The sequence below is a fragment of the Astyanax mexicanus genome, chromosome 15 (genome assembly GCF_023375975.1).
Source record: "Astyanax mexicanus isolate ESR-SI-001 chromosome 15, AstMex3_surface, whole genome shotgun sequence".
Classification (NCBI taxonomy): Eukaryota; Metazoa; Chordata; class Actinopteri; order Characiformes; family Acestrorhamphidae; genus Astyanax; species Astyanax mexicanus.
In genome coordinates, this window is record NC_064422.1 from 46,264,195 (window position 1) to 46,271,996 (window position 7,802).

The window sequence follows — 7,802 nt, forward strand, 5'->3', positions numbered from 1 at the left end:
GTATGGTCTGATCTGGTTTTGGGTTAAGTTGGGTTTAACTTGGTCTGGTCTGCATTTGGTTTGAGTTGGTCTGGTCTGCGTTTGTTGGTTTGGTTTGCGATGGGTCTAGTTTGAATTGGTATTCACATTTTTCAAAACAAAATTCACCAGTAGTAAAAATAACCTGATTTAGAGAGTCTGTTTTAACTAAACCAATAAGTTCAGGTGTAAAAATGCTCTACACACATTATGTAATGCTTCATATTCTCCTCAGCAGACTAAAGAGCCTCAGTCATTTCCACAGATCATTCCTCCTGCAGACAGCAGCTGAAGCTCCGCCCACCAACCTGTTCCTCTGTTTTATCTGAGTCATGGCAATTAGCCTGAGGTTCCCATATGAAATGGTTTGCAGGTCTTATCTCTAAATATATCCCCAGACACACAGCCTACAGCTGGCTGCTTTTCCACTGGAGACCTATAGCCGGGGGGGGGGGCATTTATATTCCACTGTAAAACCGGCTGAGTAAGCAGGACTGAACTGGACCTGTTCAACTCAGCCAAGCTAGAGTTCCTCATAACTCAAGTAAGCAACTAACGTTCAGTTAACAGCTGTGCTGAACTCATCAAGAGTTAATTACTTCAATTTCTTGTTTCTTAATGTGTTTGAGAGCATCAGTTAAAGTAAAGTAGTGAAGAGGTAGAGTTACAGGTATACAATTTTTAAAAACAGCAAAATTTTAATTATTCATTTATTATAATTAGTTAGGAAATTATATGCTTATTTCTTCACCTACTTTAGTCCACACTGTGTGTATGGAGTCACAGTTATTGAAGCTTGACGGGCCAAAATACTGTTTACTGTTATATCTGTGAACAAACATACAAATAAACACAATAGACAATATCACGATTATCAAAAATGATTGAGGTCACATTCATTTATTGTACAATAAATCGATATTGCGATTATTGTAACAGGCCTAAGTGCAGTCACTGCAAAGACCATCAAAAACGGTATAATGATGATGGAACTGGCACTCATCAGGACTGCCCCAGGAAGAGTAAAAAAAAAACGTTCAAACATTTGACTGGTACTGATACTGTAAATCAATAAATGAAAAGTTTAAAATCGATAAAATATCGTTTATTAGGCAGGAAACACCGTGTTTTTATTGGCCTTCTTTAGCTATCCCAACATTCTCTGATCTAGGGTTTATATATTTCTCTTATATATTGAAATACTTTTATTCTTTCAATCAAAAAAGTTTTTGTATTTCAACTTGTGTCTCTCTGCCCCTATAAACACTATAAACACTCCAATCACCAAAACCATCCATCCATTCATCTGTAAATCAGTTTAAATTGTGAGTTTGGTGGCAGGAATCATCATATGCTTCTGTGAGCTGATTGGATGCTCCTCCCTTCAGGTTGAAGGTTGAAGGTTGAAGGTTGAGGGGTGGAGCCACCCTGGCTCCACCCCTCAACCTTCAACCACCATCAGAGCCCCGCCCACTAGATCAGTTAAAAAAAAAGTTTCCGTTGGGTCTGATGGTTGAGAACTTAAGACAATACAAAGCAATAATAGCCAGCAGACTTCGTCTGAGGGAGGAATCTGTACCTACTGTCTGTGGCGAAGTAAGAACTTTTAAATACTGAGTTTTGTGCTTCTTTCGCAGTTAAGCATAAACTAGCTTAAACTAGTATATTTGGAAAATAAGTATGTTAGAAGTATATTGAATTACATTAAACTAAAAGTGTACTTCATAATAGCCTATTTTTTTTTAAATACACTATATTGTACTTTTTGAAAGTGTGATCAAAGTTTACTTTCAAACAGTTGATGAAAGCATAATATTAATGTACTTTTAACATATGTTAAGTAAGTACATAAATCCACCAGTATGTTTACTGCATATGTTTTAAATACATTTAAGTATATATTTTTTTCACCAGGTGTTTTAGCTCTAAATATACTGTAAGCAGTAAAATCAGTTTAATAATTTACCCCACAGATCTGGTACACTGCCCCGGTGACGGCTACCCGGCAGTAAAGGGCCACCCAGCCTCTCAGGGCCGGTGTAGATCAGTGGCAGGGTGCGCGACAGCTGTGGTGCAGTGTGGCAGCATGGGCGCGAGAGCAGCGTCAGAGCGAGAGGAGTTGTGAAGGTCAGGAATGTTGGGAACAATAGGAAGAGCTTTGTGGCTCGGTGTTTAGAGCTGCAGTTGTCTGGTGGCACCGGGAGCTGCCGGGGATAATTCAGTCTCCGGTTATATAATAAACTTTATTATATCAAAGGGAGAAAGAGAGAGAGAGCGAGAGAGAGAGAGAGTTAACCGAAGCGTGAGAGCAGCGAGAGAACGGATACGCCGGACTCGTGTAACTAGGTTAATAAGGTTCGAGTAAAGAGAGAGAGAGAGAAAGAGAGCGACGGCAGAGCGACACCCAGCAGCTCATCTGTTTCCCGTTATTTTAACAGTTTATTTACTCAGCGACGCTCATCCCCCCGACACGCCGCAGCGACCGCAGCCTCACGCCTCAACGCTCACAGACTAAACCCTCACAACACAATCACACTCACCAACAGTGAACGGCTGGCATCAATCAAACCACTCACTACTGCACCACCTTCACTATCACTACTGTCTTCAGATCAGTCCTGCAGAATAGCTCTGATTAGATAACACAATAACAACATGTTAGACAGGTAGGTGGATAATTAGATAGATCAGTAGGTAAAAAGATTGGTCAGTAGGTTAGTAGCTGGGTAGGTGGATAGATAGGTAGGTAGGTCAGCAGAAAGGTAGATTGATCGGTAAGTAGGTCAATCATTAGGTTGGTAAATAGGTAAAATGATCTGTAGGTTGGTATGTAGTTAGACAGGTAGGCAGGTAGGTAGATAGATCAGTAGGTAGGTCAGTCAGTAAGTTGGTAGATAGATAGATAGATAGATAGATAGATAGATAGATAGATAGATAGATAGATAGATAGATAGATAGATAGATAGATAGATAGATAGATAGATAGATAGATAGATAGATAGATAGATAGATAGGAAGGTCGGTCAGTAGGTATGTCAGTAGGTAGGCAGATAGTTGGATCAGTAGCTAGGTAGATAGTTAGATAGGTCAGTATGTAGGTAGATTGGTAGGTCAGTAGACAGGTAAATAGGTAGGACACTAGATTGGTTTGTTAGCAGGTAGGTAGATAGGAAGGTAGATAGATTAGTGGGTAGGTAGGTAGATAGGTAGGTAGGTCAGTAGGTAGGTATATCAATCAGAAGGCAGGTAAATCAGTAGGGCAGTAGGTATGTAGATAGATAGGACACTAGGTAGGTCGGTAGGTAGGTCAGTAGGCAGGTGGGTAGGTAGGTAGATCGATCAGTAGGTTGGTAGGTAGTTAGATTGATCAGTAATTGTTTAGATTGAATAGTAAGTAGATATACTGTAGCAGACAGGATGTGTATATGTCAAAACAGTGCCACCAATATGCAGTAGCTGTAATGTATGGTAAATCATAAAATATGCAAGAAATATTTGCAAATGTAGAGGTTCACTTTTAGTGGTATTTGTAAAAAAAATCTTGTTCTAATTGTTGTAGAGCAGTAAAAGTGGTTATAATATATGTTTTAGTGTTGCTGTTGCTCTTTTTACGCTCCTGCATGTCTTTTATTGTTATATTTACTGTATTTCAGCATCGTGCAGCCTTTGGCTCAACATGATCATGACATTTAGGCACACAGGTCTCTGCCAACAGTGAGACAGTCACAAGGGGACACCACACAATACCTCGATCCGACAGTCTACCAGTGCAACAGTCTATTAATAAACCAAAAATATGATCTATTGTGCTTCATACTTTATACTTCATAGAGTTGCTTTTAATTTTGTTCGATTTAATGAAGACAAGATTAAAGACCAATCTCAAAGACTAGAGGCAAGATCTGATCAAGATCATTTCTAAACATCAGCATGAAGATGCATGAAGATGTCCCAAGAAGGCGTCACCCTACATCTGCTCTAAATATTGCAATGCACACAACATTATGGGAGACATACCAGAGTTCAAAAGAGGACAAATTGTTGGTGCACGTCTTGCTGGAGCATCTGTGACCAAGACAGTAAGTCTTTGTGATGCATCAAGAGCCACGGTATCCAGGGTAATGTCAGCATACCACCAAGAAGGACCAACCACATCCAACAGGATTAACTGTGGACGCTGTAAGAGGAAGCTGTCTGAAAGGGATGTTCGGGTGCTAACCCAGATTGTATCCAAAAAACATAAAACCACGGCTGATCAAATCACGCAGAATTCAATGTGCACCTCAACTCTCCTGTTTCCACCAGAACTGTCCGTCACCACGTCAATTATTGTGCTCTAAAACCAGGAGTTTCAGTTTCATTCTCCAACCCCTGTACTTGTTATTCACTGGACAGCGATGATATATAAATACTAGCGGAGTGACTCTGCAGAATTGCTATCCGTTACTCTGCAAACAGCAACAGCTTCAACACAGGTGACCTGTCATCACGTGGCACACCTCACTGAATGTTCATGTGTGTATTCATGTGTGTATTCATGTGTGTGTGTCAGTCATCAGGCGTGTTTATCAGGCCAGTCGAACGCTCACAAAGCCCCAAGCGCCTTTCATCACTTTCTCTGATAACAGATTCCTCCAGGCTTTGATATCAAACAGGATTACCCTCCGCTCATCTGATACGTCCAGCGGTCCAGCGACAGCGGTCACTTAGGCTCAAACAGGTGGTACCGGGGCAAAAAGCCCGGCTGGAATAAGGTCAGGGACGTGCAGGTTCCTCTCTACGTGAATGACGCCGTTCTGGAAGGACTTCGGGAAATGTCCTCGTCCTTCCAGAGGCGAGCGCTGATAACGGCTGACTGACGGACGGCACTGCTGGACCGGAGCCTTATCAGCTACTGGCGCTGAGGTAACCCTGACCCAGTGTAGAGTTTCAGCACTGGAGACTGGAGCTGAGAGAGACACGAGTGGCCTTATTTCTCTGATGGACACGATGAACACAAAATAGCACATTCAGTTGCAAGACAAAGTATGTGAACTCTTTGGGATTATACTTGGATTTCTGCATAAATTGGTCATTAAATGTGTTTTGCTTAAACTAATACCACACAAAAAATATGTTTGCATGATTTTATTGAACACAACATGTTCATATTCACAGTGAGGGGGTAAAAGTATGTCAATCTCAAGAGCTAATGACTTTTCTGCTTTTCTTAAAAAGAATTGCTTGATGTGAATCATGCCTTGCACAAAAGATCAAGCACTCAGATGATCTATGTTCAAGAATTGTTGACCTGCATGAAGCTGGAAAGAGTTACAAAAGTATCTCTAAAAGCTTTGATGTTCATGTGTCCACAGTAAGACAGACACTCTACAAATGGAGAAAGTTCAGCACTGTTGCTGCTACTCTCTCTAGGCGTAGTAAAGTCTTGTAAAGATGACTGCAAGAGCACAGCACATGCAGAATGATCAATGAGGTGAGGAAGAATCCTTTCAGGAAGAGTGTCAGCTGAAGACTGAATACAGAAATCTCTGGCACATGCTCACATTTTTGTTGACAAATCTACAATAAATACAATAAGAAAAACATTAAACAAGAATGGAGTTAATGGGAGGAATGCAAACATTCCGCAGCCTTCAGAAGTCTGATAGTGGGTGCAGGTGAATTATGGGAGTTGTAGTGAGAGCTGATAATAGTGGGTGCAGGTGAATTATGGGAGTTGTAGTGAGGGTCTGATAATAGTGGGTGCAGGTGAATTATGGGAGTTGTAGTGAGGGCTGATAATAGTGGGTGCAGGGGAATTATGGGAGTTGTAGTGAGGGTCTGATAATAACAGGTGCAGGTGAATTATGGGAGTTGTAATGAGGTCTGATAATAGTGGGTGCCATGGGCGTGGTAGTGGGGGGAAAAGTGGACCTGACCACCCAGGGCCCAAGTAGAGAGAGGGGCCCATGAAAATTTTTGCTCACGTTCCTTGTGTACTGGCATGGATAGGGGCCCACTGTCACTGAGAGTGTACAGGGCCCCGAATTTGCTGCTACGCCCCTGGTGGGTGCAGGTGAATTATGGGAGTTGTAGTGAGGGCTGATAATAGTGGGTGCAGGTGAATTATGGGAGTTGTAGTGAGGGCTGATAATAGTGGGTGCAGGGGAATTATGGGAGTTGTAGTGAGGGTCTGATAATAACAGGTGCAGGTGAATTATGGGAGTTGTAATGAGGTCTGATAATAGTGGGTGCAGGTGAATTATGGGAGTTGTAGTGAGGGCTGATAATAGTGGGTGCAGGTGAATTATGGGAGTTGTAGTGAGGGCTGATAATAGTGGGTGCAGGGGAATTATGGGAGTTGTAGTGAGGGTCTAATAATAGTGGGTGCAGGTGAATTATGGGAGTTGTAGTGAGGGTCTGATAATAACAGGTGCAGGTGAATTATGGGAGTTGTAGTTAGGGTCTGATAATAGTGGGTGCAGGTGAATTATGGGAGTTGTAGTGAGGGCTGATAATAGTGGGTGCATTTGAATTATGGGAGTCGTAGTGAGGGCTGATAATAGTGGGTGCAGGTGAATTATGGGAGTCGTAGTGAGGGCTGATAATAGTGGGTGCAGGTGAATTATGGGAGTTGTAGTGAGGGCTGATAATAGTGGGTGCAGGTGAATTATGGGAGTCGTAGTGAGGGCTGATAATAGTGGGTGCAGGTGAATTATGGGAGTTGTAGTGTGGGCTGATAATAGTGGGTGCAGAGGAATTATGGGAGTTGTAGTGAGGGTCTGATAATAGTGGGTGCAGGTGAATTATGGGAGTTGTAGTGAGGGCTGATAATAGTGGGTGCAGGGGAATTATGGGAGTTGTAGTGAGGGTCTGATAATAACAGGTGCAGGTGAATTATGGGAGTTGTAATGAGGTCTGATAATAGTGGGTGCAGGTGAATTATGGGAGTTGTAGTGAGGGCTGATAATAGTGGGTGCAGGTGAATTATGGGAGTTGTAGTGAGGGCTGATAATAGTGAGTGCAGGTGAATTATGGGAGTTGTAGTGAGGGTTGATAGTAGTGGGTGCAGGTGAATTATGGGAGTTGTAGTGAGGGCTGATAATAGTGGGTGCAGGTGAATTATGGGAGTTGTAGTGAGGGCTGATAATAGTGGGTGCAGGTGAATTATGGGAGTCGTAGTGAGGGCTGATAATAGTGGGAGCAGGTGAATTATGGGAGTTGTAGTGAGGGCTGATAATAGTGGGAGCAGGTGAATTATGGGAGTTGTAGTGAGGGCTGATAATAGTGGGAGCAGGTGAATTATGGGAGTTGTAGTGAGGGCTGATAATAGTGGGTGCAGAGGAATTATGGGAGTTGTAGTGAGGGCTGATAATAGTGGGTGCAGGTGAATTATGGGAGTCGTAGTGAGGGCTGATAATAGTGGGTACAGGTGAATTATGGGAGTCGTAGTGAGGGCTGATAATAGTGGGTGCAGGTGAATTATGGGAGTTGTAGTGAGGGCTGATAATGTGATGCTGTAAAACACCTGATTCCACTAATTAGGCTTTGAGCTCATTATTAAAACAGCTGCTGTCCGTCAGCACTGGAACAAGTGTCCGCACACTGCGTGCATCTCTCCATCTCCATCATTCAATCTGATTATCTGAGATGTTTTAGGTGGTCAGATTACCAACAGTATCTGCAGTAGAGCGTTAGAGTGTACTGTGTGATCTGACCGCAGCGCTGATGTATAAATACCCCCCCGCCGCCCTCCTGCCCTGATAACACACACAGGTTACTGTCGAGAGGGAAATATGTGCAGC

The 7,802-nt window shown here is 42.6% G+C and overlaps 1 long non-coding RNA gene across 1 annotated transcript; it reads left to right on the top strand.

Annotated features, from left to right (window-relative positions):
- Positions 1–6,227: 6,227 nt before the first annotated feature.
- LOC125781164 (uncharacterized) lies at positions 6,228–7,419 on the top strand. Its single transcript, XR_007424293.1, has 3 exons — positions 6,228–6,707; positions 6,935–6,979; positions 7,070–7,419. It is a non-coding gene; the product is annotated as an uncharacterized LOC125781164 (long non-coding RNA).
- The last annotated feature ends 383 nt before the right edge of the window (positions 7,420–7,802 follow it).